Below are 23,052 nucleotides of genomic sequence, written 5' to 3'. Positions count from 1 at the left end.
AAACCAGCTTAACTAGAGACGCGAGAGCTATTGCAATCATAGACAATAGGGTTCCTTCGTTAAAAAAAAACAGAAATCGAACAAGCGATCTCATTCTCGACGCTGTAAGTTTGACGGAGAGTTGCTGTGCTCAGTGAGTCGGGTATCAAATAGGAGACCATTTTTTTTCTTGTTGAGGAGAAAGTCCACTGGGACCATTTAGTTGATCGATTGTTGTATAACCCCGCGTTAGAATTTTTATTTTGCTTTGCTACTTGACAGTGACACCCTTGCACAATTGATTGCAGTTGCAGTTGTTTTCTGGTAGCACTACGAGCATACACATATCTAGGTATGATCTCCAAATGCAATCTAAGTTCGCTTGGAAAGATCCATCCACCATGTGGATGTGGATGTGGATGCCACATGCATGTGCTTAGAGTTCCTCAAGGCAGAAATTTGGGGCCCCTTCTTTTCATCCTGTACGTAAACGACTTAAACAAACTTCAGTTGAATGGTAAGCTTAGACTTTTTGCTGACGACACTGTCGTATGAACACACTGATGTTAGCAGAATAATATCTCAGATGTCAGAGGATCTCGTTACTCTACAAGGATATGCCAACCTACTGTCTCTAAACCTTGAAAAAACTAAATACATCATCTTCAAATCAACGAATCGGTCAATCGACTGTCATAGCCAGCTTCAAGTTGGCCAAACGGTGATTGAAAAGGTCAAAAGCTTCAAGTACCTCGGGCTGATCTTTGACGAGCTTATCAAATGGGATGTCCATATAGAACGATTACGGAAGGAACTTAGAGCTCTACACAGCATAATGTGGAAGATATCGAGATTCGTTCCTACCAAAAATCTTATTTACCTGTATCATGCATTTGTGCAATCTAAATTGCAATACCTGGTTTCCATTTGGGGAGCAGCAAGAAAAACCAATATAAGATTACTACAAGCTATGCAAAATAGATGCCTCAAGGCGGTTTATAAAAAAAATCAGACTTTTCGGCACGCTTAGCTTGTTCCAAGATGCATTGCCGTCTATTCTACCTATAGCCACACTAAGAGAACTCCAGAGTGTCGTTCAGATCCACAAACTGCTGCACAATTCACTGTTCCACCACAACAAATAAGTTTTGTATCAGAATCATAGGTTCCCAACACGTTCGAGAGGAAATCTAATACAATTAGGAGCGAACAGCGAGTAAGTATATGAAGAGATCTCCTGAGTATTTTAGCAAAATGAAGTACAACAGTCTACCAAAACACCTGAAACTCATAAGAAATTGAGCCAGCTCCAAACGATAAGTTACAGTCCCCCTAAGAACAAATTTAACTAATTTTCTAGTGTAAAGTTATAAAAACAATCTCAATCGCTGAACCAGTCACATATGGATTCTCCAAAGCCTCCTTAACAGAGAATAATCTCACTGGAGGCTCAGAAAATGTCAAGTTCCTCACTTGAAAGATTACTGTCACTAATTGCCATAAACCATTTTTTTAGCCCTCTCCACCAGCCACCTCCGCCACAACCCTCCACCACCGCCACATGTCGCTAACCACCACCCAAAAACTGAAAAATTTATAATTATGAAAAGTGAAGTAAAGAAATATTGTTAAACTTTACAATTGTATGCAAACAAAATATTAAAAAAAAACATGAATAAAAGTGAGGAGTTTTTATGCCTTCGGGAAAATGCTTTTGAAAGTAACCAACTCCCGGAGGCTTTTCCCTGCTCTGTTAAAAAAATGTGCTCTTCGTTGAGGCGTACAATTCCAAGGTTAGCCCGCCTAGCATTTAACTAATGCTAAAACCGCCAACCTTCATCATACTATGTGAGCTAGGTTATTCCACGACCGGGATTTGATCTCATGACCGTTGGCTCGGAAAACAAGAATGCTATCCTCTAGGCCACAATTTGCAGGCAACTGGAGGTCCTCGTAAATTAAGATCTCGCTGAATCAGCAAACAAAAAACCGCCATGGGAGGGACATCATTGAAGTCCAGACAGGTTGAAGTCGCCAACGTGATAGGGCAAGCTGGGGAGCTTCATAGCCGCAACTTTCAAAAACACATTGAGAATATTCAATCTAAATGTAATAATCACACTTTATCTCTTTATTATCTTATCAAGACCTGAAATCCAAAAAAGCGCCTGGAATCGATTGCATTCCTGCTGAAATGCTGGAAGCCGACCCTGCCTTGTCAGCATAAATGTTGCACCGTCTTTTCGCTGACATTGGAGATAGTGCACATTCCCGGCCGACTGGATGCAGGGTATCCTCGTAAAGGTCCCGAAGAAAGGAGACCTGACCGAGTGCGGTATCTAGAGAGGCATAACGTTGATCTGTACATCCCTCAATGTACCTTGCAAATTGATCCTGAACAGGATCCAGGAGAAAATCGACGCTACACTCCGACGGCAACAAGCTGGATTCCGATCCGGACGATCATGTGTGGACCACATCACAACGTTACGAATCATACTGGAACAAATCAACGAATTCCAGGACTCTCTTCTGCTGGTGTTCGTTGATTTCGAAAAAGCATTTGATCGACTGAACCACGAAAACATCTGGGCTGCTCTTAGACAACGAGGGGTCCCAGAGCAACTAGTCCATCTCATCAAAGCACGACGGTGTCTGTCCGAACTGCATGTAACTGCTGGAGTGAGACAAGGATGTATTTTATCACCGCTACTTTTTCTCATCGTAATGGATGAGATCTTGACTGGATCGATTGACTGTATACCAAACCGAGGATTGCTGTCCCAGACAACCAGAAGTCGTATTTTATTTTCCAGATTATATCGTATAGAATGTTATTGAAACTCGTCTTCGTATATCTGCACCTACAATGTGCGGCCCATGCATATTCTTTATCGTATTTAAATACATTGCATGATTTTATTACGACAATGCAATCCACATCAAGAATTGTGTGTGCTAATGTACGTGTCTCCAAAACATCTGGCACTCACGCCAAATCTCTTCACGAACTAAAATCCGAATTTTCAACTCAAACGTCAAATCCGTATTGTTGTACGGGTGTGAAACTTGATGCACATCTGCGGTGACGACACGAAAACTGCAAGCTTTTGTGAATCGCTGCCTGCAGAACATCATCCGCGCTTGGTGGCCTGGCAACTGGATCTCAAACGTGGAACTTCATCGCCGGTGTCATCGAAAGGCGCTAGAAATCGGGTTCGGGAACGTAAGTGGAGATAGATTGGGCACACGCTGCGAAGAGATGAAAACGAGATTTGCAGAGAGGCGCTTGACTGGAATCCAGATGGGCATCGAAGAAGAGGCAGGCCTAGAAGCTCGTGGCGGCGTAGATTAGCCGCTGAAATCCGCACAGTAGACGAGAACATTGGCAGGCAGCAAGTGAAGACGCTGGCTCGGGATCGCCAGTAGTGGAGATCTTTTATCTCAGCCCTATGCGTCGGTCAATTTGCGCCGGACCCTTAGGTAGGTAGGTAGCTGTGCAACTAGGATGATATCCATCCAAAGGATTCAGAACAATGGGGAAGCTTTCTAGAGCTTAACGTACGATATATATTTCCCGTCCGGAGTATAAGGAAGCAATCTCGGACTGCTCTTTTTCATTATGTTTGTAAATGATCAATGTGAAACACTCTACTCTGACAAGCTTCTCTATGCTGATGACCTGAAGCTTTTTAGGAGGATTCATGATATCGCTAGGCTTGAAAGCTTGTGCCGCTTGAACGGGATGCAGGCTAATGCAAAAAAAAAATGAATTTTACCCGCTCACGAAACATCGTCAATTTTGACTACCGACTATCTGAAAGTTATCTGGAAAACAAAAAGTCCATATTAGATCTCGCAGCAAAGATTGGTTACAAGCTCTCATGTGCTGAACACATTGCAATTACTTACACAAAAGGTTTTTCTGCATTACGATTTCTGCGTCGAAATATAGAGGATATTTACTGCGCATCAATCCGAAGCATTATGGCTCCTTTTCAGAGCACATAGTGTTACCCTCTTGAACGAGTTCAACGTAGTTTTATAAGGTACGCTTTACGACGCCTTCCCTGTACTGAACCGCTTCGTCTTCTGTCTTACGAACAAAGATGCTCCCTTGTAAATCTGGCCATGCTTGAAAAGCGTCGTACCGAACTTCAGCAAACTTTTATCTTTGACACCCTGACTTATCGTGTGGATTCCTCTTACATACACCAGCGTGTCAATTTATACGTATCCACGAGGACACTCCGACAACGCCAGTTTTTCTGGATACCTTACCATCGTACCATCGTTTGGTCGAAACCCTTCATCCATGCTGTGAACGTTCCAATATAGTGTACCATCTGTTTGATTTCAATGTGTGTAAACGTAAATTTAAACTAGACTAAGTAGAATAACTCAGTTCAATAATTTAGTCCAAAGACCAAGTAATAAATAAATAAATAAATAAATAAATAAAACTATATTTTGCCGAAAAATTGACAAAAGTCACGTGATGTTCTAATTGCTGTTGATTGTGCTTATTTGTCGTTGAAAATAAGCAACAGCAAAAGAATTACAACAACTTTGCACCACATTTCGTACTACATACATTGTAAAGCTTCGTCAAAAAGAACCGAAACAACGTACGGCCGATTGACCTAATTAGGGGGTACGAGCAGAACAATCAAGGCAGTTTCCTTTTAGGAGCCGATATATTTTTTTTTGCACAACATATTGCGAAACGAAGCCTCCTAACTAACGTCATAATAATGTTGGGGGACAGGAAAGCAAAACTTTCTGCTACTACTTGACACGAAACGAGGTGCTAGCCTGTTATCCGAGGTTTTTTGATGGCCACACTGGAAAGACTCTGCCGGGGTTGTTATACTGACATAACAGTAAATTTTGGGGAGAAAACCCCGGAATGAAATTCCGGAGACGTGTTGATGGGATTGACGACCGGAAGTGATGGTCGTTCCAAAGGTCAAACCGGTGTGTGGTGATGTCATCATTTATGGCTCACGTTCTTGGGCCATCCTTTCGAGTGCAGGAAAACTTCTCTTGCCAGCCCGAGTGTTGTCTATTGGAAAAGTTTTCGCTCGAGAGGGACCATCTCAGTCTTATTGGGTCTCACAAACTTTGTTTGGGCTAGGCAATATTGTGACTTTCGGAAACTGATAAAGTGATAAACCGAATTGACTGCCACACTGACCATCGATACGGATACAGTAGATTAGGTCTTCAATTCGGAGAAACTTTGTGTGCTTAGTAGATATTTAGAACTTACTGACCTGTCAAAGTGACTGGAAAAATTCTATGTACCTGGAAAGAGAGAAATAAATGGTATTAATTTTCAGATAAGGTTGAGAAAAATTACTATTTACTGAATTTGTATTATTTGATGATAAATAGCAAAAAAAAAACCTTTATATATCTACGTTAATATGTGTCAACATTTTATAAATAGAACAAGGAAATGAGATGTTAAACACCATCATTGGTAGTTTTTTTTTCAAACTTTCAAGAAATCAAGTAACGTTTCTTTTAGTTATCAAGTTCACCTCAGAGGTGTTTCTGATCAGTTCTTCAGACTGAATATCCTTTTGTAAACAAACTTAAAATAAGATAACAAACAAACTGAAATGAATTTACTTGAAGATTATGAAGCAGTGTGTGCTCGTTTCACCCCACTCAAATGTGCGGATTTCGTACCTAGTTTGTAAGTTAAAGTCAAAACGTTGTTTTAAAACTTATTTTGATAAAAAAAAACATTAAAGCTATTTTCTCTAGTGTTCTAAAATTATAACCATCAATTCCTTCTAAATAAAAGCTTTAAAACATTTCTGTATAAACAAAAAAACCGTAGATACCTACCTTCTTTCTCAACTGGTTTTAGGATTTTTACAATCATTAGGCAAATAGCCAAAAATATAAATCTATTTGAAAGTTTCCGCACTAAGAAAACAAATCCTTCGAAACTGCTTACACATTCAACGAATCATTAAAGTGATCCATGGGAAAGTTGACAAGTTGCAAATTCCGAAAACTCTCAGAAATGAAACTAGACCTCTCAGGGAAGGGGTTAACGTGTTCTAAAAACCCTCCGATTATTTTTTTTCCGTTTCAACTTTCAAATGTCGAAGAGTGTCAAATATCAGTACCTAAAAAGAGGGCATTCAAACTACACAGGCAATTTATGACTACCAGTCCTTCGACCTCGTCTCGTTTCAAGAGTGAAGGAACGCATCGAAAGTTGAGCCCTTTTTCCCAGCCCAGGCCCAAGAATTTCCGATGGGTTGGGAAAATTTTACTACCATATCACGCCTTTCCATTGCTTTTCCTGACAGTTTTATGAGCTTCGGGAGACTCCTCTCTTTTGCTCCTTGGGAAGAAAATTCTATCCATCGGAAATGATATTCGGTTACGGAACGTGTAAAGTTTTCCGGTCTCGGTTCAGTGCCTTATTGCTCCTCCAACCTTTATTGATCGTTTGCCCTTTCCTCGAATAGTTAACCAGAGCTAGTTGGTTTAAGTAGCCAGCTTTAATTTGCTTGTGGCACAATTTTGCGTGTTTTATTTCTGGCATCCCCCCTGGTCGAAACGAAAATAGTTTACGATTGATGGTTGAAGAAAGCAAATCAACAAAACTAATTCCTACTACCAACTTAAAATTTTTGTGTTGATCTTTTTGAGTCCCAGAAAAAATTTACACCCCACAAACAACGCCATCCCGTTTTATGATTTAGCTTAACAAACGACATGTTTTGCTTCGCCTTAGACGAATTAACCTTCCCACTTAACCCCTAAGCATCACCCTCCATCTGAGTGAGATTCGAAACACAAACAACTGGTGAGCGCATTTTGTCACCCAGCAAAACTCATAAACCATCAATGACATTCTCGGATACGGCTGCTGTGCTCACTGAAATCTGAAAAAGGTGAATCATTCCCCAAAAATTACTAGCTCTCCAACCGTCGTTGGACAAACAATCACAGCTGTTTGTCGATGCTAACAATTATGACGTTTCTGCAGATTTCAAAATTGGGAACGATCTTATAGCCGGTGTAAATATTACCAATAGTTCTAAGATGAATGTCAGGAGAAATGTTTGTTTGCGGATTCGATGAATCATGAGATGAATCATGAAGTGGTCCTTCTGTTGCATGGCCTTAATTCGAGTTGAATTATTCAACTTTCCAATTTTTTTATATAGCTTTGAAAAATTTGTAAAAAGAATATTTTTTATCGTTTAACTTTAAATGAACTGCTTTCAATGCCAGTAGACATACCTCCAATCTGCAGGTTACAACTCAGTTATCTGAAAAAGTACTAAGGTACGGTCTTCGACAAAATTATTCAGAAGCTTCAGAGCTGAAAGAGTTCAGTTTTCAGAAAAGAACAATAAATATATTACTTAACAAATCTAAAAATTAAAATTTAGTCATACAAACGTTATTTTTTAAATTCTGAAGCAAAGGTTTTGAACCAAAACGAAACTTTGTAGACTTCAAGGTTTGATAAAATCGAAAATCCCAATCGACTTAGCCTAATGTAAGTCTTTCATGAAAGAACTACTAATATACGGTTTGTAAAGTCTTGACAAGAAAAGAAAAGTTTGAATGGGTTTATGAATATCTACCGTGAGAGAAAAGTTGTATGTCTTTTTCTGTATTAAGTAGGGTAAGGTTTTCAGATGGCCCGGTTTTTTCGGGTTTTCCCGAATATTTAATATAAAACTTGGGAATAGTCCGGCCAAACCTGGTTACCCGGATTAAATAAAAAAATGCACGGATTATGCCCAGATTTATTCACTTTATTTGGCAAATTAAACAAAAAAAAAAAAACAAATTGTGTTTTAAATTTTTGATATAAAATCATGACAGGTTTTTTGGATGCTTAAAATATATTTTAAAATCTGTATATGAGTTTTGATGAAAACAATTTTTTTTCGATTTTTTTTCTTGATTTTTATTGAGCAATTTCTTGGTTCGGACAAAATTTGCCCGGATATTGCCTAAATATTGACCGGATTTTTAGTCGTCAGCTATGAAACCAAATGCCCGGATTTTGTCATATTTTATATAAATATGCCCCCGGATGTGTTCGAATCGGATACCTGCTGGAAAAATTCTGGCAACCTAAGAATAAGGGCTTAGCAATACAATTGTTTAACCCAAATTTTCGGTTTTTCAAAGAGCCATGAATTTAGGTGCTAATTTGAGGCGATGAATCACTATACGAAATGAATTTTCAAGATTTTTGAATCCAAGAATGTATTTTTCAAAATAGGAAAAATCCATCAGATTTTTTTTCAATTTTTCTGGCAACATTGAAATTTATTAAAAATGTTCAAATTGAATAAATAAAAATTTAATAAATAATTTTGGTATGCTTTTTCGACTAAATGATTTTTAATTTTTAGAGATTGAAACGGCTTAGTCAGTCATTTGTAGGAATAAAAACGAATTATTTTGATTATTGTCCAAACGTTTCGGCCATTTATTGTGGCCTTCTTCAGTGGGTAATAAATGTCAGGTCGTCAGGTCGCAACGCTTCACCATTATGTAAATTGACAGTTAAACTGACAGTTTATCTAATGGTGAAGCGTTGCGGTTCAATTTTTAACGCATGTTCACAGAGAAAATTCCAACTACAATATTTAATTACCACAAAAATTAGACTAAAACGACCTGACAATTATTACCCACTGAAGAAGGCCACAATAAATGGCCGAAACGTTTGGACAGCAATAAAAATAATTCGTTTTTATTCCCACAAATGACTGACTAAACCGTTTCAATCTCCAAAAATTTAATAAATAATTTTCTTAATTTCTAAAGATAAATTTGACTTTTTAGAAACAAGTATATTTTTATTTCCTGTTAAGTTAAGTATAACACTTTCAATGCAATTGCTAACAAATTTAAACAAAATTATTGGCTTTTTCAAAACAGAATTCAAACGTTTTTTCAGTATTCTATAAACATACAAATGTATTTAGTTTGCTCGGTTTGTACTTTTATCTTGAATTTTCTTAATACTGTAGAGGATGATTCGGAGAATTGATGCCATTTACTTATTTTATCATATCTATTTTGAAAAACGCCGTCTCTTATAGATTCTGAAAGCGTGCAAATTCAAATTTCTATTCAATTCGTTCAAGAATTAAAATTAATTTCAAAAAACGAAAACAAAATGTGAATTGATTGAAATGAATGAAGCGTTGATTCTTTATTCGAGGAAATATGATCCTTCAACCATTCTTCAAAAATTTTTCGAATTCGAAAAATAGAATGTTGATTGACTGGTTTTGGCCTGATTACTTTTTATTTCTCATTTTCTAGTCTTTGATAAAAATAGTTCTTAAAATTTGTCTACAACCCCGTTGGTCATAGAATACTAAAAGACAAAATAATATTTTTCCAACAAAATCAATATTTTGAGACTTTTTACCAGGCATTCAATGGATGATCAATTATTATTGGTGCCTATGTTTTCTTTACTGATGATAAAACAATTTTAGCATCCGGATTTAAAATCATGCGTCAGATTTTGAACCTATTTAATATGCTTCATTTAATAAAGGAATAAGATTTTGCCTTGATATTCCTATTTCAGAAAAACAACGCTTTGAAAAATAACTACTACATTATGTTAGAAACTTTGATAGATACAGTTAAAACTATTTTCGACAACATTCAAAAAAATCTTTGAAAATAGGTCGAGTGCTTCTTCTTTGGACCTAGAGCCTACTTTAGTCCTAAAATGCCGGAAATTGTAAATTACTTATTTTGCAAGCATAGTATAAAGATACTACAATGCACACAATGAACTCTTATTCTTCCTGAATCCTACTATACCACTTTTTGCCATAAAAAGTCTTTCTAATAAAATTTTCAACGTTTTTAAAAATGTACCTCCTCATCAGTGGTAAATCAGACAGCTCAATTAGTAGGGCGCGTTTTGAGAAACTAGAGTGAATAAGGAAAAATCACGATTTTTTACTGTCCAAGCCAAATTTTAAAGGGAAATTATTCTCACTGTGAAGAATATGAACCATACAACCTGTTTTTCCTAAAATAAATGAAAATCAATGGAAAACCCGGAAAATTTGTAATGGGTCCAAATTTAGGAGACTTTTGACTTTAATGTTCCATTTTTAGACCTATCACCACCAAAACTTTGTTTCAATACCAACAATTCAAAAAAAAGTGCGAATTTCCAATTGGTGCATAGTTCAGAATCAATATTTATTAAACATTTCTAACATTTTTTTGTCAGCTTTACACAAATAAGCTACAATTTTGTAGACAAAAAAAAGTTTCAACTATTGTTCTGCTGATAAAGCCGACAAGGAGTTAAAGTGTTAGAAATATTCATAACAGAAATTTAAGTGTTTTAATCGTTAAAAATCTGTAATACTTTTTATGATAATATTTGATTAAAGATTGCATTTTTAATGAATTTGTATATTTATTTTCAAAAAATCATACTTTTTATAGGAATTATAGATCTAGGTCCAATGAAAGGAACCAATTCAGTACCAAAATAGGAACAGTAGGTTCAAAGATGGAAATTTTGATCATCTATTTCTTTCCAAATCTTTCGATAACGGCGAATCCTATGCCGAAAATTTTCATTGATACTTGCAGATTAGATCATTAACTATAAATAAATTTCCTGAAAAGTATAAACTTCACGTCCATTCATGAGAAAAGCATGCTTTTTCAGAAGCCACCGCTTAAAGGGTCCAAAGTAGGGCAACTAACCCTAATTCAATATTGATAACTTTAACCCATTTTATAATTTTGTTAAAAATTGCAAATTATTTGACTTATGCTTCGATCAGATTGTACTTTGGTTGAAATCATTATAAAAAATTTGTCAAAATTCCCGTATTTTTCCAGAATTTTGAAAAATTGTCAAAAAAATAGATCTTTTATACATTTTTATCTCAGAGGTCAAAATCGCTTGCGGTTTTTGGAAAAGTTGATCAACGAATAAAAAACTTTATTTTTAACGTCTTTGTAATGTTCTTTTTTTTCAAAAAAAAAGCTACACATTTTTATGAAAAAAACATATCTTTTTTTCGAAAGATATCTCGAAAACAAGAGCTGATAGAACAAAATTAATTCCATATTTTCCGTCAGGGCCCCAAAGTCCATGTTATTTAAAACAAGCTCTTAGATTCTTTGTACCCTTGAAAACTTTGAAATATGCTGCCTTGTGCATAAAAATAAGTCGATTTGTGGTAAACTAAGCTTGCCAGATTGCCCGGTTTTATCCGGGTTTGCCCGGATATTTGATGCAAAATTTTGAGAAAGTCCGGTCCGGCCCGGTTGCCCGGATATCGTGAAAAAAGCCCGGATATTGCCCGGATTTTTTAACAATTTTCACAAAGAAACCAAAAAAAAATCAAAGTTTTTGAGTATGGGAGAGTGGGGAATCATGGGCCACTTTTTTTCTTTGTTCCATAACTTCTTTATTATAAAAGATAAAATTAAAATTAAAATTGGTGTGGTTTTCTACATTTTCAAGAAATTATAAGGTATTTTTTAAAAAATTTTAATAAGTTATTTTTCCCAAATTCAGACTGTTTTAAAAAAGCTATATTTTTTGGATTTTGAAAAAATGGTGGGGAATCGTGGGCCACTAAACCCAAATTGACCAAAGAACATGCAAAGTTTATTAGTTGACCCAAAACTGTGATTTCATAATTCATTTCGTTATTTCAAAGCAATTTCAGATGATGAAATTAAAAAGAGTGCTGTGTATGATCGAATAGATTCCAAAACCTGGCTCGCGAACGTTTTGGCATAATTCTTGATATAGGATGGACAAAATATTTTTCAAAAAAAAGAAAACTTTACAGATAATGAAAACGTATTTTAAGTTTTGAATGTGTATAAAAACATAAAAATATAGATGGTTTAAGATGTGTGGCCCACGATTCCCCACAAGCTATGATTTGCAAATTGGTTGCGTTTGTGTGACTTATTGATGTTTCATCAAATATTCCTTTTCCACGTGAAAGATCATGATAAAACTAAGATCATAAGCGTATGAGCCTATTTTTGATATGAACTTTAGGTTCCCCATGGACGCAATTAGCGAGTGTATTTTTAATTATGAATGTAATTTTTTTTTAGCTTGATGAATAAAAGAAGCATATGATGCGTATTAAGGTCAACAACATATAGAAATATATGCTCACGCAAAGCGACGACGATGACAATTAGTTCGAGATTTTTATCTCAACACACATCTGAGATATTAAAAGTGGCCCACGTTTCCCCGTGGCCCACAATACCCCACTCTCCCCTACGTTTCAGCAAAATCGATTATCGGTATGTAAATTTTCAATGGTTGTTTCAAATAATTTCGCTGATTTACTTTTATAAACCTTTAAATATTTAATTGTGCCAAAAAGTTGTTGGAAGTCTGCAATTACATTAATAAAATATTACTTTCTTTTTTTTTGCATTTTTTCTTTGCTTTAAATATAATAACACCTAAATTTTGCCCGGTTTTTGGATTTGAAAAATTGAAATCCATGCCCGGATTTTGCCAGGTTTTTTTTAAAAAAATGCCCGGAATTGCTAGGCCCGGATGGTAGTGAAAAAAATTCTGGCAACCTTATGGTAAACAATAATCACAATTCATTTATGTAGATGAAAAACATGCCGTTTTTTTGTCAGATTTTGTAGGTTCGAAATACCGATGGCCGGTGGCGAACCCGAAAAATTTGACAAAAAATGCCTTGTAGGAAAAATGTACCTGTTTAGCCCAATTTTATCGTAGAAATTGCCAGTTTTTTAAAGTTGGGTGGCATTTCCTAACTGGGCTAGCATTTCTTCAAAACGATCGATGCGCACTCTGGACTCGATATGGCGTACTGTTGGAAAAATTATCCAGAAAACGAAATCGAGTGTCCAGTCAGTATGGTCAGTGTTTAGATCTCAAGGAATCAATTGAACCCATAGGTAACATTGCAGATAACTTTTCTGAGAAAAAAATTCAGATTAAATAACAGCAGCGATGTGTAAACTCGCTTCGGATAGAATCATTCGGCTGATTTTTTCCGAGTTTAACTTGTTGTGTGCAGATTGATTTTATCTTCGTTCCAATCATTACGTGATTGCCCACAAAACGAAGAGAACAGTTCTGCATTGATGTTTTCCATGCCTCGCAAGAATAAAATCACACCAACGAAACAACAGAACGAAGCTTACTGTACACGAATGCACACGAGCGATCGTTGCCCGACGGACCGAGTTAACATTCCTCGCACCCTTCTCTCGCTCGTTTCCCGTTCCCTTGTATCTATCACTTTAAGCCACGCCCCCATGCGTAGTCCGATTGATGTGTTCGGCTGCCGAACGAAAACGTTTTGAATTTTGAATTCGCAGAACTGTACGTTTGCTTCGCTGATGTTTCCCCCGATTGCTGTTTACTCCTGCCGAGTTTACCCGAAGCTTACTTCTTGATGCTTTCCGAGTTGAACTATAGATAGCATCATTGCAGTTTGATTTTAACGAAATAAAATCGTTCTGCAAAGAAGGGCACAGTGCGAGTATGTAGACTCGCGATTTTAACATCTCTGAATAACAGCTCCAAAATCATGATATTATGAATTTTTAATCATTCTCAACCGGTTGACATATTGGTTTCATATATTTCTGTTATAACTATAACTGTTGTTGTTGAATTTTATCCACGTTTTTCGGCGAGTTTCACAAATCAAAAACGTTTTTATACCATTTGTCCAGACGTTTCGAGCTACTCTGGTATTCGCTCCTCTTCAGTGGACACTAAAATTTATTTTAAATTACAAATAATTACTAAAATTACAATTTTTTTTTTTAAACTAACGAATTACTGGCTTTCGTCTATACTAATTTTTTCTGGCTCAGTTTGTTTTGCGTTTACATTTGTGTGTCAGTGTCTGTGTTAATTTGGAAATGACGGGGTCGTATGCTGTTTTAAAATTACATGAATCTCGTTGTCTGTTTACAACATTGCTGTCCCCTCTTAGTTTAATGTAAAAGGTTTCTGTAGTTATTCTTGCGTTGTATCCTGCTACCCTTTCTAAAATTTTGGTGTTTTCAAAATCGAAATTATGACCAGTTTCTAAGCTGTGTTGTGCTAAACCAGTGCCCATTTGTTTCGTTGATACATTTGTTTGATGTTGTTTGATTCGTTTTTCTAAAAATTGGCTCGTTTCACCAACGTATGATTTTTTACACTTTCCACATTTTATTTCGTAAACCACATTAATGTTTTTATTTTTTGGGATTTTTATCTTTGGTTTTTATGAAAATTACGTTTTTTATTTTGTCTAATGGCTGGAAAGCAACATTAATATCAAATTTCCTTAGATATCTGGCCAGTTTTTCTCCTAAACCTGCAAAACTGGCCATATCCAAAAATTATCACCAAATGACCATAAAAACTACTCTTAAACTTAACCTTTACAAAGAAAAAAGTTGAACTTTCACATGAAACAAATCTTTTGGTCCTAAATGCTTTAATTTTATCAGGAGAGAAGTTTGTTTGTAAGCCTTCGAAAACCCAGATATTTCAAGATTTCAAAATTACACTTTATGTAATATCAAAAGCTCCTAATAAAATCCAAATTTAGCTTATTTGTAACTCAATTTATAGGCTTTCAAACTTAGTTAACAGTTTTCAAATATTAACTTTATGCTTAGTAAATGATGATTATTTGCAAAAATTTCAATGTGATCAAAGTTCCCCCAGTTTACGGTACTCCAAAATGACAAAAAAGATGAAAATGTATATAATTAAATTCAAACAAAAGACTAAAAATGACAGAAAAAAAATAAGATATATAAAACAAGAAAAGGGCTAAATGCACCGAACACATGGCGAGAAAAAATTTAAAATGACTTAAAAATGATCAAAATCGACTTAGAATTATGGAAATGAAAATGATTAATTTTTTTTTTTTGTAGAAATAAGTGGAACACAAATTTGAGATAAAAACTGTTCGATTATGGCAACACAAAATGTTTGAGCGTATCTCAAAAATCGAACCGGCTCTATATTATCATGTTTTGTTATTAAATGAAACATTAACAGTTTTTGAGCTTGATGTTAAATAAAATCGAAAACAAAACATTCCGTTTGGAAATTTTGTTTGTTATTTTCATATTCAAAGTTATTAAATAGATTTATTTGTTTTAACAATTCTTATTAATAAATAACCCCGAGCAATGGATTGACGTATTTGAGGGAGTTTACAATGTGGGGTGGGAGAACTCCCAACCATCCGTAATCTTCGAAAAAAGCCATCATTCTTGAAGGCATAAGTGCATATTTTTTAACTTCTGAGTTGTGCTGTGGCCAAAGTTGGTCTTCATGAGCATAAAGAACCCTGTGTTTGAATTTGCCATATTTTGAGGAAAGGTTTATGTGTTCAACCGGGAACGATATATAATAATTTTAATTTGGATTTTTCGGTGTTGGATGTAGATAGAAAACTGGGGTTTTTTAAATTCCCTAAGTTTCGACCAGTTTTGCTGGTCTTTTTCAAGGGAATTTGCTGTCTGTTGTTTTTGGCTAGGAGTCCATTGAATGCTGCTCGTATATTTCAACGGATGGAACGAAATAGTTTGCATACGTATCACTATAGTCACACATTAATGTTCGTTTTGAATGGACATTTTAAACTTTCTCAAATGCGTCTATAAATTCTTAACAATTTTTAAAAATTTCGGTTTTAGGATTCAAGCTAAAAAACAGTGTATACGCACTTGCTACAATGCCAGCTTTCCTAAAATCAAATAATAATACATCCTACTATGTAACTCATGTACAAAACAAAATCAAGCTGCATGTAGAAGTAAACAGCTGGACTAGACCCATCAAGACGATAAATTGCTTATTTATGCCACTAGGGGAGAAGCCCTGACATGCCCGAGATAAAAATGAAAAATTATTGTTTTAATCTAACGCACGACTGTTTTTTTTTTGTTTTGCTGGCTTCCCACATTTCGGGTGATATGCTATGAGCGTACATACTTTTCAGATGTGGAACGAATGGAACATATTATGATAGTCGAAAAAAAAGAGTATCAAACTGGACCGAAAGTTCTTCCAACCGAACTGCCCACCCACAACCACTAGCCACCATCTGAGCCACCCACATCCTGGGATCTAATTAAAATGATAACAAAGTCATGTTGGGATTTTTGGGCTAAAATTGAGACAAAAGTGTCAAATACAAAATTGAGATATGTTTATGGGTTTTTGCTGCTGTCGGCTTCAGGCTTTTGCCAGCCGATGTACACATCTTGATAGGAGGACTCGGATGATGATTTCTCTCTCGGGACAATGTTTCGAGAAAAGTGGAATGGGAAACGAGGTGGACTAAAAACTCTTCCGAATCCTCCCCGGTAAAAAGTTTTCAATGGCTTTATAATACCGCATTAATGATACGGGTTTTCCAGTTCCATTGCAGAGATATCTTTGACTTTAACAATTTTCGCTCTTGGGATGAGAAGAAAGCGAGATGAGCATATCGGTGTTTTACAAGTTTTACCAATGTCTGATGGTCTCCAGGGATCACCCACCAATCTGGAACTGTGCCAATACTTTGGGTACATTTTATCCATTCAAGAGGATAATTTGGGCTGTCATTTAAAACTGTTGTACGCAAAGATTATCGCAACCATTTGTGACAGCGTCTGCTAGAGGGATTGTATTGAAACCGTTAAAGGATTAGCAACTTCGATATCTGATAAAGGTAAACGAAAAGCAACCTCGCTTTAACATTGTTTTTTTCAAATTAAAAAAAAACAACAACAAAAAAGTAACGATACCTGGTGTAATTTTTGAAGATGTAAGCCAATCAAAGATATTTGATTTAGTATTACATCGAAACTCTTTACACGACTTGAACAGTAGACTGAGTCGATTTGGGGTAATTTTTTTATTTCTCAACCCTGGGGTCCAAATAGCTTCGATTTGGTTCAAAACATGAATTTTTGTAAAAATTTTGAGAGACGTTGAGAAACGACATGAGTTAAGTTGAACTTTTAGGTTTCTATGGGAAAATTTAATATTTTGTACCTATTGAATCATCATCATTTTTGTTTCTTATGAGGAACCGTGCCTGCTGATGGTTTTTATTCAAATTAATTTATTCTTTAAAGGAAATTTTTCACTGAACAACTTTGTCGAATGGCTCCTTGAAGCGTAAAGCTATGAGCCGTTTCAAATAAAGAATTTACAAAAAAAATGATCAAAGACCGTAGCTTGGTATTCTATATAAAAGCTGTTTAACAAGTGTTTGTCTTTTGGTATAGAAGAACAATAAATACAATTTTAAAAATTTCAAAGTCATTCAATTGAAAGAAACGTCCGTTTAGAAAGAGCTGATGCAGAACGCGAGAAAAAGGGAGTGAACAATTTCATATGAGTCTTCAAGATTTGCTGCACATTGCTTATCACCCTCCCCTTGAATTTTATTTACAATATCAGAAGTGTATTAAAAAATATGAAATTTGAGAAAAATAATGATAACTTCTAACAAATTTATGTTTATAGGTATTATTTTATAAAACTCATTTGATGATATAAAGACAATTTTCGTAATTTGAATATCTGGTAATTTAAAAACAATCCCTTCTTAACTTTCTAAGGAATCTTTGAATGAAAATAACTCACACATTTTTGGAGATAAAGATGAATAAAAACATTTTGAAGTAATCTGTAAAATGTTTCCTTCTTCATTTCAGGGCTTAGCTCACAAAAATTTCGACTATTCTCATTTCGTTGCTATATATTTGAAAAAAGTAAACAATTTAAGTAAAATGTTTGAAAATAAATGCTTTGAATTCGAAACTGGTTGCTTAACACTGATTTTTTCATCAGAAGTATTCGAAAATGTCGTTTTATTATTATTGTTATCAGTTTCGATTCTTAAATTTTTAAATATTATTTGACATCTATAATAAGATTATCAAGATCAGATTCTGAGGTATGAGGCGTTCCGAACTTTCTTTTGATTGATTTTCTATTGAATTCCAAGTTCACATACTAGACTTTAAATTTTATTTGAACTGAAACAAAACAAGTTGAACCAAGTTTTCAACAAATGATTCATTAAAAAAAGTTTAAAGTCTTTTTTTTCAGTCTCTATGTACAATTTATTCAGTTTTTTGTATAATTTTTAAATGTTTTCAAAAAAAAGTATTAATCAATTGAAATCGAAATAACCAAACTTTCTGATTCAGAGTGGGTTCCAAACCTCAAATCTAAAGCTTGCTTCTACTTAAAATTTTAATGATTATTATATGGATGAGCTTAAAACAGCATCAGCGATAGAATTTTTATGAATCTTGTAATCCAGCTGTGTATGCCAAAAATCATGAATCACCAAATGATGCACAACTTGACGGTGATGGTCTTGCTGCCTAAAATAGTCGACTGATAAGAAGATAGTTTTGATTGACCAATGAAAAATTAAAACATAAGTACAGTTTTGGTGTCTATATTTCAAATGTGATTTTGGACGATATTTGAGTTCTAAACTAAATTTTTTTAACATCACCTCTAGATTTAAAAATATGACTTTTAGAAGTTCTTCAATAAATCAGTTAAGAGTGAAATCAATCATTGACAACTGATTGTGTGACTACCCTTCATGAAAAACAAAAAAAGAGTTTGGATCTACTTATTTTTCTCCATTCATTCTGTTGTGGATACTATTTTTCGAGGTCTTCGTAGCAAACTCGCATACATATTTTTCTATTGCAGTCAGCTCAAAGCTATAAATGGTTTATTATTATTTATTAATATTCCATTTTTGTATAAATTGATTTATGAATTTTATAACACAAGGAACTAAATTCACATTTTTGTTGCCAAATTTATATACATCTCCAAAACTCAAAATGCACATTCAAAATAATTACATATTTTTTAAATGTTTCTATTCTTCTAAATGCTCAGTTTGACATTTAAAAAAGTTCAAATAAAATATCAACAACATTTGATAAATAAGTTTTCAAAATTGCATAATATTTGTGTTACGAAAAATTCCTTTAAAATTCAAATCCAGCATAGATTTTCAAATTTATTTTAAAATTTTTAAATTTGGCTTTGCAATTCCAAATTATTTAGTTTCAAAGACAAAATGACATTTTTGTTTTTAAATATTCATATATAGTCTTCAAACAAATCTTTATTTAAAAAAAAATGAATTATGGGGAACCTTCCCTTCAAAATATTAAAAAAAAAATTGCTAATTTTATTTTTTTTAACTTCTCTTTCCAATCGATCATGATTTTGAAAATCATTTATGAAAAGTGAGAAAAATTATTCGAAGATATCAACTTTTAAGCTTAATTTTGAGCTGTGATGTTTTCTCAATATGTCCATATTATGTAGTTACAATGTTTTAAACCAAATTTGGAAGTATTTATTTCTTACAAGTTTTTCAGTGCTCATTAAATTTCAATTGAAATTTAAAAATGTTACCTTGATGTTAATTTTTACGATGATTTGAACAAATAGCATTTTTTTTTAAATATTAAATGTAATTATCATAAATTCCGAAAATAAACAAATAGAATAATCTTCTTTCTTTACATTATGAAAACGATTGCGCAATGCCACAATATTCACATTTTTTTACTTCTGGATTAGGTATTTCTCTTCTATGTCCTATGTCCTCTTTTCTCAATTTTTCCGAATTCGGTATAAAAAGAGAATTTTAACAATTCCGAATATTTCATAGAATCCTAGAAATTTCTCAAAGCATTAGTGAAATCGTTTAGTGTCTTCAACCAAATTATCAAATACTCAAAAAAAAACACTCTTCAATTATATCAGAAATCGTTGTTATCTTATCTTGTAAAATTTCTTAAAATTGCAGAATTTCTGTTTTTTTTTCAAAGCATTCGATTTCGGAAACTTATATTTCTTGAAATGATCTGAATTCTTGATTAACTGAAGAATCTTAAAAAGATTCAAATCTGTACTTATTTGTCATGCAATTTGTTTTGTTGATCACTTTTTTAAGATCGATTTTACTCATTACTGATCAATTTTAAATTTTATAGATATTTGTACCAAACCAAGTGTAATTTTTCTTTTGAATGAAAAACATTGATTTAAATTCTTTTAAATTTTAAAGAGACTTATCAGATCTAATAAGATTTTTTGTGAATTAAATTTTCTGCATTTAGTTATAATTCAGGTTTATTTTTATTATTATTTCGTATTAATTTTATGGCGTTCCTGAAATATTGAAACTTGTACTGCCTTAAATGGATTTTTGTCAATTTTTTATCTAAGAATAAGGAATTTACTTTTGAATAATTTCTTATCAATTCCCGAAAGTAAATATGCATTTGAAACTTCAAGTCTGTTTTTTTTGTTTTTATATATTAACTATAATTTTTTTTAATTATTTTTAAAATTTTTTTTGATGTTTGATTTTTTTTTTTTCATATTTGAATGATGGTTTTAAGTAAGATGGTTTTAAGATGATTATGGAAATAAATTTCATTTTTCATTGGACATTTTCGATAGTGTTGTTGTCACTCACTAAATTTGAAGTGAAAAAAAATATAGATAATAGTGCTTTAAATTTAAAATGAGCCAAAACATCTTATATGACTTTGTTTATAAGTTAAATAATAAGAATTGTAGATTCCTGAATTTGAATTTCTATATTTTATTTCAATTTCACCTATTTATAAGTATTTTTTTTGTAAGCTAAATTTTTGTTTACGATATTTAAATTTTATCCTGAATTCATGATTTTTCTACGACTCAGATAATATCTTAAGCGACAAGAAAAATCCTTACGTTCCCCAGAACTGAAATGCAACGTCAAAGTTTATTTATATTATTATCGAAACGAAAACGAAGATTGGGATTTAAAAGTTTGTCGCTTTTTGTATGTTATTCATGACAGAAAAAACAGAAGTCGAATTTCTTAAACTGCAATGAGATAAGAAAGATAAGAAAATTTGATTTCCAGCGGAAATCATACGCTTCTGAAGTGCCTACTGTAAAACTTATTCTTAAGAAGATCAAGATCTGTTGATTCATTTAAAATACATCATATATCATTTACAGAAACCTTTTTGTTTTGTGCTTTGAAAGCGAATAAAAAATATAACGCATGAATTCACTTCTTTATTTTATTATTCAAATTTTTCATTTCAATAAGAAAATTAGGTATTCAGAAGCTCAGAAGTTAAAGCAAAAACAAAATCCATAACAATTAACTCATGCAAATTTAGGTATATGACGGCTAGTTGATGACTTTTCCAAGTTGCTCATACTTTCCATTATGTATGTAGCTCATATAAATAGTAGATAAACGGTCAGAAAATTTAAACTCAACTCTTTATGCAACTCAACAAAAGTTGTTATGTGAAAAATGGTCAAGAAAATTGCAAAGCTACATCTGTTTGAGTATGGTGGACCGACTTTTTTCTACCTTAAGTTTTAAAGTTGGGCTTGGACGGATATTCAGTACAAAATTAAAGAATGGTCCAGATCGACCCGGTTATTCGGAATTTGTTAAAAAATGCCCGGAGCAAAAATAAGCAAATCATTGAAATCGAGTAATTATTTTTTGGGCCAAAAACATCAATTTACAAATAAGTTTTGTCATTATAAACATCGTTCAGGTTTATCGTGACAATACTTATTCGTAAATTGATGGAATTCATGGAAGCCTTAAATACAATAAAAAATCTTCTGTAACATTTTGAAATTTTGAAATCACTAACCAGATTTTCCAGGTATTAAGTTCAAAAAGCCCGGATTTGCTAGCCTCGGATATCTGCGGAAAAAATATGACAACCTTGCATTGAAGGATAATTTTTTTTTATTTGACAGTGACAGTGGCAGTGGAAAATTTTTAAAATTGAAAAAAGACATGAACTAAAAAAAGTTTTTAGCAGTAGTGCGAGATATTCTTTCACATTCAGCTGAAATAGAAACAGTAATATTAAAAAAATAACGACGGAAGATCTCGAGATCATATTTGCAAGGTGAAATTTTCAAAGCTACAAATGCCAAAACTTTTACCACTTTCTCCCAACACTAGTAGTTCACTAGCTCCAAGATTTACTCATAAAATTAGCTTGTACATCAAAAAGATTGTCTAAGATACAATTTTGGACTCAGGTTCTGTGCACGTTTTCGATGTTATAACGCAACATTTTTTGCTGTGTATTCAGTGTAAGTAGAAGTAAGCAACCTGAGTATGTATTTTTTTTTTCAAAATCTGATTGTATTGACGTATGACCGTCTCGAATTCAAGCAGAATGCTCGTTAGGTATATTTATTGTTCAGCCCATTTACCTATTCGGTATAATGACGTATTAGGCCATATAAAACTTGTTTCTTTAACTGCACACAGCTCGAAACAAAAAATCCTTCAATTAAAATAAAGACAGTTCTCAATCAGTTTCCGTTGGATATTCATTCTTCTTAAATGACGAAATTGACAGCTTGTGCTATGCTACCCATCAATCAGCGATTTTTCGTCGGTTTCCAAAATTAGCGTGACACTTTCGAAGTGGTACTAGCTAGCTGCTGCTCATTTCCTTTCCATTTCTCAAGTGGCTTCAACTGTAAATTGAGAAAGACAATAAAATTTCGGGAAACCGCGTGATGCGCTACCAGTTTCTTTCTAGTTGTTGCTATTGCTAGCTAGCAGTAACATTCTGGTGACACGCAAAATGAAGCGGAACGAAAGAAACGCGTCTCGAGGCATAAGCGGCTTATTTTTAAGTGTCCCCCGAATGTGTGTATATGGAAACTCGAAACTCGAGCTAGTCGATTAGTTTTGATGAGTAGCTAAATAGAGTAGCTGTGACCCGATTTGGAAAGAGTTACATGAATTGGTTTTGGGTGTTTTTAATATGTTAACGAACATTCAAACAGGAAAACAGGGAATAAAGATATTCAAGAAATAAATGACAAAGATAATGAAAAAGTCTCTTTAACAGCTTGAAGTGGTGGAAAAAATTCATCTACACTTTGTAATTTGTTCTGAAGAATTCTTCTTCCCGATGGAGAATGAGAGTAAGTAC

General features: G+C 33.8%; 1 protein-coding gene across 1 annotated transcript in view; it reads right to left on the bottom strand.

Moving 5' to 3' along the window:
• LOC129744723 (nyctalopin-like) overlaps positions 1-23,052 on the bottom strand; it is a 481,144-nt gene that overhangs the window by 251,529 nt on the left and 206,563 nt on the right. The window lies entirely within an intron of this gene.

The sequence above is a fragment of the Uranotaenia lowii genome, chromosome 2 (genome assembly GCF_029784155.1).
Source record: "Uranotaenia lowii strain MFRU-FL chromosome 2, ASM2978415v1, whole genome shotgun sequence".
Lineage (NCBI taxonomy): Eukaryota > Metazoa > Arthropoda > Insecta > Diptera > Culicidae > Uranotaenia > Uranotaenia lowii.
Note: the sequence above shows the minus strand (reverse complement) of the source record. Positions and strands in the feature narration are given on the sequence as shown.